The sequence below is a fragment of the Choloepus didactylus genome, chromosome 1, assembly GCF_015220235.1.
Source record: "Choloepus didactylus isolate mChoDid1 chromosome 1, mChoDid1.pri, whole genome shotgun sequence".
NCBI lineage: Eukaryota > Metazoa > Chordata > Mammalia > Pilosa > Megalonychidae > Choloepus > Choloepus didactylus.
In genome coordinates, this window is record NC_051307.1 from 75,780,966 (window position 1) to 75,792,597 (window position 11,632).

Consider the following 11,632-nt stretch of genomic DNA (forward strand, 5'->3'; position numbering starts at 1 on the left):
TTTCAACCTATTCAGGTGTTTGTGTCTAAGGTGAGTCTCTCATAAACAACATATAGTTGAAATGTGCTTCTTATTCATTCTGTCAATTTGTGTCTTTTGATTGCAATTACATTCAGTGTCATTACTAGTAAGGCAGGACTTACTTCAGCCATTGTGTTCCTTGTTTTTTTATACATCTTACATCTTTCTGTCCATCTTTTCCTTAATTGAAGACTTCTTTTATTTACACTATATCTTTTGTGGTGTAACTGATTAATTCTTTTATAATTTCTGGCTTTGTATTTATTTTAATTTCTTTCTGCTTACCCTGGGATTTGTATTAAACAACCTAAGTTTATAACCTACTTGTTCAAAAAGATACCAACTTAACTTCAATAACATACAAAGTCTCTACTTCCATATCCCTCCATTCCCCTTTTGTGTTGTTTTTTTGCACATTACCTCTATATTTTGCATATCCATAACATGGAAATATGATTATTATTTATTCAATTGAATTCTAAATCATAAAGGACATAAAAAACACGGTTGCATACCGAGGACACCAAGCTATCTGGTTATGTATTCACCCAAACAATTATCTTTACTGGAGATCTTCACTTCTTCATACTGCTCCAAGCTATTATATCCTGTCCTTTCCTTTCAGTCTAAAGAATTCCCTTTAGCATTTCTTATAAGGTAGATCTCTTGGTGACTAACTCTCACAATTTTTGTTTACCTGTGAATGTTATAAATCCTTCTTCATTTTGGAAGGGCAGTTTTGCCAGATGAGAAATTTGAGAGTGGCAGTATTTCTCTTTTAGTACCTTAAATATGTCATACCACTGTTTTCTTGCCTCCATGGTTTCTGGTGATAAATCAGAACATAATCTTATTGCAGATCCCTGATGTGTGATGAATCATTTTCTCTTGCTGCATTCAGATTTCTCTCTTTAACTTTGACAATAGACGTTTTGATTCATACTTATCTTGGAGTAGGTCTCTTAGAGTTTTTCTTGTTTGGAGTACATTGTGCTTCATGGGCATATATATTTACACCTTTTGTAAGATTTGGGAAGTTTAGAGGAATTATTTCTTTAAATAATCTTTATAACCCTTTTTCCTTCTGGGACTCCTATAATATATATGTTGGTATGGTTCATGTCCCACAGGCCCCTTAGACACTGTTCATTTTTTTTTTTTTTTTCCATTCTTTTCTCTGTCTGCTCTTCTAACTATTTGATTTTTTTTCTTTTTTAACTATATGATTTTGATTTTCTTCCTTCTAGTTCACTGATTCTTTCTTCTGCCTATTCAAATATGCTGTTTGAATATCTCTAGTGTATTTTTTAATCTCTTTTATTGTGTTTTTCATCCCCATAGCACTGTTAATTTCTTTTTGAAACTGTCTAATTCTTCTTTTTGTTCACATATTGTCTTCATTAAATCCTTTGCTTCTGTATCCAAATTTAATTTATTTCTACTGGTATTTTTCTTTAGCTCCTTATTCAATTGAGAAGATCAGACTGGTCATGTCTGATGACTTGCTCCACTGTCTGGGTTTCTTTTGAAGTTTTAAATTATTCCCTTGATTGAGCCATCTTTTCCTGTTTCTTTGTATGCCTTGTGATCTTTTGTTGAAGCCTGGGCATTGATTGTTTTGACATGCTTAGCCTGGAAGCCAGCATCTTCCTCTTGCCTAGAGTTTTAGTGCCGATTGGCTGCATGTTAAGTCTCTTCTTCAGTGCTTGGTCCTGTTTATAGTAAACCTTTAGAGGAGCCCATGTTTAACAGTTCAGATTTTCCCAGGTATTTCTGCATTTGCCTTTTGCTCTGGGCATGTGCAACAACTGTTAAGGTTACCTCATTATGGACAATTGTTTTCCCCTTCAGGAGCTTTCCTTTCCTGTGTTCCTTCTCCAGCAATCTTGGACTCTTCTCTTTGTTTTTATATAAATTTTCCTCCCCAGTGCTTTGCTGAACTCCTCCCACATTCTGAGCCACTTTTTCTATCCAGTTTTAAGCCCTGAGTCCACCCTGCATTATAGTAGTTCAGTATCTCCAATTCATGTAGTTTTTCTGCTTCTGGTAACTTCCTGACCCACAGAGTCAAATGGGGTCAGTGTTCAAGAACACTTAATTTTTTTTCGTTTAGATGCTTTTGCAATTGGGACCAAACTGGAAGTGTGCACAACTTGCCAATAGTTCCACAAGACCTCACTCTGATTTAGGGAGACTTCTGTGTATACTCACACTTGGCAAACATTAGGACCCTGCCTTAGGACTATGTTGCCTTAGGTCCCCATGCCTAAATATGTGTGGGAATCTAAGCCACTGCTGTAGATGGATCCATAGTCAGCAAACACAGTAGGATGTGCCCAGGCTGGAGTGCTGCCACTGTGTGTCTTTTAAACAATGTGGGATTGAGTGAGGAGTGTGGGGAGCTCTGTAGTGGAAGATTATTGCCACTTTCCTACCTTTTTTTTTTTTTTTTACTTGATTGATTCAGCATCTGTGAACTTTCTTCAGTTTCTATCATCCTCCAGAGTTCCAATCAAGTTGAATCTGTCCTTTTATTTAGCTGTCTTTAAGGGGTTATGTTCTGGGGATTTCTTATGCTGCCATCATGATGATGTCACTCAAATATCCCAATAAGGTTTTATAATTTTTCACCACTGAATCTTGCATATTTTTATTAGATTTTGGTGTTTTGGTAATTTCATTGTTATTGAAAATGCTATCTTTTTAAGTTTTATATATATATTTTTAAATTGTGCTTCTTTCCCAAGACTGAGGTGTTAGAGTCCCAAGTTCTGAACCCTGGCAACACAGAATGGAGTATGGGGAAATCATGGAATTAGCTATCAAGAGTGATAGTTCCTAGAAGCTGAAAGTCTTCTTTAGACTTTGAGTGACAATGTCAGACTTATTGTCCCCAAAGTAGGACAACAACCCCTACTCTGTTGCCCCAACCACTAAAGGCTACCCACAGCCTACTTTCCACTCAGGCAGGTGTCTCACCTACCTGCCTACCCATAGCCTAGCTCCATCCTGCAGCTTATCATGGGAGATATCATCACTTCACCTTTTGGAAACTAGCTGGTGACTTCTTTAGGGAAAATGAGACTGTGTGCTATGTGTTTTCTACTGTTTTCCTGGACACTTATCTGACCTCTGCCTAGAAGGCAATAGAACATAATCATGTGGGTCTTTTTGGCTTAGGCTTCATAATGTGCACAATTTCTAGCAAATAAAATGAAAACTATCATTACTTCAATAATGCATTGCCACTGCAGTTTACAGTCAGTTTTACTGTCTTCTATTTTTGGGCCACAGTGGAATTCATTTTATGTGTCTACTTCTTCATCCTGGAACTGGCATCCATGTTCATTCACTAGGATCATCACAGACACTGTTTTGTGGTTCAAATATATTTGCCAATTTCATATACTTTTTGTTGCTTTGGGAACTATATCAACTCTAATTGTCTATAAAGCAGACAAGGAGACAAGATTATAAGTGCAATAATTTTATTGGGGAAATGCCTGTGAAGAGTAAAGGGAAGGGAAGGGAAGTAGGTTGGAAAAGCCTTCAGATAACAATTTTGGTTTGAGCTTATTAAAAAGTACTGACAGAGAAGGGTTGAGTAGAAAGAGCATCACTCTGAATCAAGCTTTAAAAAAGCTTCAGGCAGGATTGTCAGAGCAAGAAGTTAGAAAATCAGTAAGGATATAGAACATCTGAAAACACCATCTACCAACCTGGCATAGCCAACTTCTGTGGAAATACCCTAGCATGATTCTCAATTATCTATGCATTTGTATTATCCTCTCCCCTTGAATATGGGTAGAACCTGTGAATTGCTTCTACCAGTAGAGCATGGTAAATACGATGGGATGGTCACTCCTTTAATTAGGTTACATTATAACAGGCTTAGTCTTAGCAGACTAGAGTGAGAGATTCTCCTGATGACTTTGAAGAAGTAAGCTGCCATGTTGTATGAAAGCCTGAGAGTGCAACATGGAAAGAGCCTGTGGGGCCTCTAGAAGCTAAGCACATCCCTCAGCTGACTCTCAGCAGGAAAGTGAGATCCTCAGTCCTGCAATCATACAGAACTAAATTTTACCAACAACCATGTAAGCTTGGAAGAGGATGCTGAACTCCAAAAAGGAATGCATCTCTGACAACACTGACATTGCAGCCTTAAGCGACCCTGAGCAGAGTCCCCAGTTACAGACTCTTGACACACAGAAACTGTGAGAAAATAAATGCATATTGTGTTATGCCCATAAATTTGTGGCTATTCCAAGAAAATTTTAAGCAAGATCTACAAAATCTTTTCTAGGAAATAAGTGTTGAAACACTTCATGACACATTTTATGTTCTCACATTTACCCCAATACCAAAACCAGCAAAAGAAAAGAAACCTATAGACCATTAACCCTCATGAACACATATGCAAAATTCCTTAAGAAAATATTAAGAAACAGAATCCAGCTATAAAGGTAGATAGATAGATACATACATACATACATACATACATATGTACGTACATACGTACGTACATAGTCAATCCTCATTGTTCACAGATTTCATATCAATGAATTTGTCTACTTGCTAAAATTTATTTGCAATCCCAATAACCAATTCCTACAGCACTTTCTTGGTCATTCATAGACATGTGCAGAACAGTTGAAAATTTGAGTCACTCAATACACACTTTCCCAGCTGAGGTTCTTTATTCATTAATTCAATATTTGTGAAAACTTTATAGAACAAAAGCAATAACTACACAGATAACAAGAATCAGCCATGGGTATGTACATAACATAATTCATGACAAAGTGGGATTTATTCTGGAAATGTAAGGCTGATTCAGCATTGAAAAAGCAATCAATGCAATTTGCCACATAGTCTAATGGGGAAAGAACTATGTTCATTCAAATAGATACAGAAAATAACATTTAAATTGTCCTCTCTCACCACCCCTATTAAATATTTTGCTGGAAGTTCTATAGAATGCAATAAGGCAAGAAAAAGAAATAAAGAGCATAGAGGTTATTAAAGATGAAAACAAAATCTACCTCTATTTTCAGATGATATGATTGTCTTCATGGAAAATCCCATAGAATTCTTTAAAAGGTTTCTAGAACTAATGCGTGACTTTTGAAAAGTCAAAAAATACAACATCAGCATACAAAAAGCAATTTAATTTCCATATACTAGCAATGAATAATTGAAATCCAAACTTTAAAATAAGTGTCATTTGTATCTGCACTAAAATAAATGAAATACTTGAGAATAAATCTACCAAAATAAGTGCAGGATATGTTGCTAAAAATTGCAAATCAGTGATAAAAGAAATTAATGAAGATCTAAAGAAATGGAGAGTTATACTATGTTAATAGATTGTAAAACTCAATATAGTCAAGATGCCAATTCTCCAAAAGTTGGTCATGTAAATCAGTGCAATCCCAATCAAAATCCTCAAAGGATTTGTTGTAGATATCAACAAGCTTATTCTAAAGTTTACATAGAGAGACAAAGAGGCTTTACTATAGTTAAAATAACTTTTCAGTTACAAAGTTGGAAGACTCATGTACTATCTGATTTCAATAACTAATATGAAGCTACAATAATCAAAACCATGTGGCACTGGGGAAAAGACAAATACATAGATCTGTAGAATTAAATGGGACCCCAGATATAGATCCACAGAAATATAGCTCACTGATTATGGTACATGTGCAAAGGCAAATCATGAAGACAGCATGGTCTTATCAACAAATGATGCTAAAACAATTGGAAGTCCAAACCTGACTTCTACCTCACAACTTATACAAAAGTTAACTCAAAATGGATCATGAAAATAAATGTAAAAATGTAGAACTATAAAACTCCTAGAAGAAAACATAAGAAAAATTCGTTATGTTCATTGATTTGATAGAGTTCTCAGATGCTACACAAAAAAGCATGATTCATAACAGAAAAAAAAATGATAACTTGAACTTGATCAATATTAAAAACTTTTTCTCTGCAACAGAAACTGTAGAGAGAATGAAAGGGTGAATCATAGCCTGGAAGAATGTATTTGCAAATCACATGTCTTACAGAAGCTTTATCAATAATTTATAAATTTACTCAAAACACAAGTGTGTTTTGTGTGTACTCAAAACACAAGTCAACAAACACAATAAAAAATAAGCAAAAGATTTGAAGAGATATTTCACTAAAGGATGTTGATAGATGGCAATAAATTACATGAAAAGATTCACAGATTGCTACTGATTAGGAAAATGCAAATCAATAGAATGAGATTTCTCTAAAAACCTATTAGACTGTCAGGAGAAAAGAAAATGAAAATACGAAGTGCTGGCAGATACAGAACAACTTGAACTATTGTATATTACTGGTAAAAATTCAAAATGTTACAACCACTATGGAAAAGAGTTTGGCAGTTTATTTTGTAGTAAATCATATCATTCAGCAATTCTACATCCCGGTATTTATCTGAAAGAAGTGAAAACTTACATTCACAAAAAAACTTGAACATGAATGTCCGTAAGAGTTTTATGCAAAATCATGAAAAAACTGAAAACAACTCAAATATCCTTCAGTCAGTGAATGGATAAACAAGCTGTGGTAAATCTATCCAGTGCAATAAAAAGAAATAAATCATTGCTACATGGAATAACATAAATGAATCTCAACTGCATTTTGGCAAATGAGAGGTGGCAGAGCTAACAGTATAAACTCTGTGTTATTCCTTTTACATGACATTCCTTTAAAGAGAAAACTACTAGGTAGAAAACAGATATGTGGCTACAGGGGATGGAACTGAGGTAAGGGGATGACTACAAAGAGGCAGCACAAGGGAAAGTTTTAGAATGATGGAATTGTTCTGTATGATGATTGTGGTGATAGATTCAAGACTATATCAAAAACCTGTAAAACAATACACTGTAAAGACTGAATTTTATTGTATTCAAATTTAATTACAAAAAAAGATACTTGTAATATTTTTATTTAGCATTTTTTGACATTATATAATACAAAAAACAGAAGTTTTGTATTTATTTTTTATTTGAAACATTATGAGCATTATTTAACTCATTGTATGATAGAGTTGCTTTCATCAACATAATTCTTCAAAACTGTAGAAATTGAGAACCTTGTGGGCTGAGTTACATGGAATTCTTTGATATATTCATTCAAAATATTTTATTGAATGCTTCTCTGCCCCAGTCTCTGTGTATGTGTTGAATTTTTTGGATCCCTAAATGAGGAATTGATATCAACCAAACTAGATTTCTACCTCATACCTTAAACCCTAGGTGATATATTATAGTTATATTCTCAAAGAAAGAAGTTAGAAGAAGGGAAACTAAAAAATGGTGATACCCATTTTGTTATATTATTATATAATACATATTATGTATTTTTATTGTAATATTATATATTTCATATCCATCATGTCATCTAGTTCTCACACTGGCCATTTAAGGCAAGTTGTTATCATATAGATATTTATCGTGTATAGAAGATACATAGAGAAATTGAGTCTTGGAGAGGCTACTTAAGTAAATGTCTAATTCAATATCTGTACAGTCTCCATTTACAGTTTTTGGACACTTTTTATTATTAATTAGTATGCTGGTGACTTGTGCATGAAGAAGATGAGGTATTTGGATTGTTATTCCTTTGTTGCTGCCTTCTCTTCCAAGGTGACCAACTGTGTGTCATATAAGACAGGGGTCTTAATGAGAAAACGTTACTTAATAGAAATGCTTTCCTTTGGGAGATTCTTCATTTTCCCAGGAGCTTGGTAGACAGATGGCAGCAGAATATCCAGTGCCACTCTGTAAGTAAAGTGACATACAGTTAACAAAATAATAGGAGCTTCTTTTTCTACATTTCATGAAGTGTCGCAAACCCATCAAATATGTAATCTTCAAAAAAGTTCATCAAATTATTTTTTTGTGAAGAACAAGGCTGATATTTCACCTGAATTTTGGACATGTGTAAACAGGTCCACAAGCAAGTGGAAAAACATTTCTTAAGGAAAAGCAGAATCATTAAGTTGTCTAATAATTCCCCTCACAAACTGCATTTCTTGTGTTATTATTGATGTTTACTGTGAGCTGAACACTGTCTACATAAACACATTTCATTGAAACTGCATGAATGCAAGGTTTCAGGGATAATGTGGCTTTGTCAGCATGGTTACTCAAATCCATTTTGTTCGTATGTGTGGGTGGGAAACTGGGTTAAGAAATGACGGAAGGCTCTGTTAGCATCAGGGCTAGTATGCAGTGCTCACAAACCATGCATGAAGCAAAGGCTGAAACCTTTCAGACAGGCTAAAAAGCAAATGTTAATGTTACACCAAATAATCTAGAATATGGGAAATAAGAAATCAGAGTATCCAGGAGGTTGAAAACGGAGGCAAGAGAATAGGCACTAAGTAATGACGCCAAACAAGAAATTAGTAGTTCTGGTGACTTCAATTATATACCCCAGAAAATTATGTTCTTAAACTTAAACTTTTCCTGTGAGTGTGGACCTGTTGTAAATAAGATCCCTTCAAGACATTACTTCAGTTATGATATGGCTCAAATGAATCAGGTTGGGTGTTAATCCAGACTACTGGAGTCCTTTATAAACAGAGTGAAAATGAGGCAGCAAAGCCATGGAGGGAGCAGCCAGAAGCTGAAAGTCAACAGAACCCAGATGAGAAGGGAGAAGCCAGGAGAGGCCACCATGTGCATTGCCATGTGACAGAGGAGCCCAGGACCAGGATTACCAGCAGCCAGTTCCAGAGCATCCGTCTTAGTGAAGAAAGCATTGCCTTCATAATGCCTTGATATGAACTTCTCCTAGCTTCAAAACCAGGAGCCAATAAGTTCCCACTGTTTAAGGCAACCCATTGTATGGTATTTGCTTCAGCAAGGAGGAAGCCAAAAGAAGAGTTGAGGCAACAATCAATTATTACTATCTTGATGCATTTCCCACTACGGCAGGGCACTGTTTCTGAGCAAGGCAAACCAAAACTCAAGTATGGAAGCAGCAGTATCGGTTGACTGGAAAGAAGCATGTTCTTGGATGGAAGAGAGACAAATCTAGTCAGTTTTCTATGACTGATCAGACATTTAAGTTTACGATTTTGAATTAAGGAATCTGTTGTAATTCAAGATTTGGACTTTTTTTTTTGTTTTCTATTTTTGGCAATATGAACTGGAGGGAATTATCTATTTCACTTGGAGCCAATTTAAAAGCCAACAAATAGCACACATTAACCTGATTTGGTTTAACAGAAGTCACTGCTAATTTCCATTCTTGTTTTACTTTGTTAAATGAATCACTTACCTTTACCCTTAAGCCAGCAGGGGTAAAGCAGAATAATCTATTGGGATATTAATTCATGTATAGTCAATCTTTAATTTCCTCTCCTCCAATTCAAGCAGATAGCCAGACCTATGCTTTCACCATCTCAAATAATTTTACAGGGAAGAAATCAGAGGTTTCTTGAAGAAAATGGTCCTTCTTGTGTTCAGTAAATGCCCAAACATACTGAAAAAATGGATAGAGATTGAAAAGGGAGAGAATGCTTAGAAATCAGGGGGAAACAAAGGACAACAGGTCCTGCCATTTGTGGGCTTGCCTCGAGGAGAAGGCATGGCCTCAGAGGGGATGGAAGGTGATGTGCCTGGGGGAAGAGGCTGGGACCGGGACAGAGGGCCCGGTCTCTGCAAAGATGCCCATCCCTCACAAGTAGCTCAAAGGTAGAGTCTAGTCAGATGTAGAAATGGGGACCGCAATAGCAATCATAATGCAGTAGAGAATGAAGGTCTTCCCCATATTTCAGAAGTCACATAATTTTTCCAGTTTCTGGGGCCACCCTGTCAAAAGGAAGGGCCCTGAAAATGCCTAAAATACAATTTCCTTCCAGAGGGTGAAGTTGTAAACAAAGGAGAGATTTGCAGGTAGTTGTTTAAGTTGATTTAAAGAGAATTTAAAAAGCTTTTTTTTCTTGCAGTCTAGAGTTTTGCAGATTAATATTCATGCATGATATGTGTTGGATAATAATGTGTTAAATGCCAAGCTAGAGGGCTAAGTGACATACGTCTCCAAGGTCCTGCACATAAGTATTGATCTTATTTAGATTTAGTTGTTGTTTTCAAATGCATGTGCATATAATGATTTTTAATATATTTGTAAACTTGTAGAACTTTATGGAAAAAATCCAAACAAGAGACCATGTAAGTCAACCTCAAAGCTGTAATGCTGACCTCTAGGATCACACAGGCTCAGAGGTGGATTGGGACTAGAGCTCAAATCTCCTAGCATCCCATCTCTGCACTGCCCTGACTTTCTGCATTACAGTCATAAAGTACCCAAACCAGTCTGTCCTTACTTCAAAGAGTGATAAATTGAGAGGAGGAAGCCACTGCTTTCACTTAGGGCAAATTTGTCTGGCTACTGCTGCTGCATTTCAGAAAATAATATGCTTTCAGTTGGGTGTTCACTGAATGGTATTATTCTCCACAGTGAGCCCCTAAGGGTTTAAGATCAATGATTTTGATTTGTCATCTAGCCCAACTTTCATCAATCCATGTGTGAGTCCTGGGGTGAGAAATTCTGCTGAGTTAAAAAAAAAAATAAGGATTGAGTTGTTTTCACTAAAATCCCTATAAGAAAAGCATTGGAGCACAAGTCAGACTTATTTCTAGACCCATATAAGAGAAATGATAGCACAACCCTGGAAGAAATGGATTTTCTCTATTTCATCAGTGAATCGGTATAGTGTGCGGACTGGAGGGAATATGGTACACATTTGCATTTGAGATATTCAGCATTTTAGCAACAGTAAAGTGGGGAAAAAATGGGAAGTGGAGACTGGCCTTTGCTGAAGACTCCAGATGTCTCGTGGAAAGCCATAGCTCCCAGAATGGTGGTGAAGCCTCCCTGGGGAGCAGAGATTTCATCCTCATTCATAAAGGGAGTGAGATGTGATAAGGCACTGGATGGGGGCAGGGGAATTTAATGAGTACAGGAGCATCTCAGGCCTTCCAGAAATAACTGAAAGTGAGAGATGGGGTGTGCAACTTTTGGAGGGCTGAAATTCCAGCAATTTCTCTGGTGCAGTGCTAGAACCTTAGAAGCAGACTCAATTTTTACCCATGGGTTGCTGTGGATTAGTGGGTTAGACCAGGGCATCCATTTGGTATTTGCCATGTTTATTCAATTGACATTGTTTTCCCCCTGCTCTTATCTGTCTAGAACTTACTTTTTTCCAAATTACAGTCTCAATTACAACTCTGCCAACTGTTTTGAAAAGCCTGACCCTTGATCTGATCTTCAATGTCATTGCTGGTCTGTATCACCCAATTTTAATTTCTCCTATGCTACCTCGTGTTGCTAGTTATCTTTTCATAAGTACATGATTCTTCCTTACTAGATTTTAACCCTAGGTTTGTCATTTCTGAATAACCACCAAAACACTCAATAAGTCAACTTAAACCTTGTAAAGTTTCATCAAATGTTCGTTGATAGACTTATTAACCTAAGTTTGAGTTAAATATTCTGTATATCCCTAATTAAAAACAAAAAATTCTGTAAGGCAGTTGTTTCTCCCTTGTAGATTAATGACTAT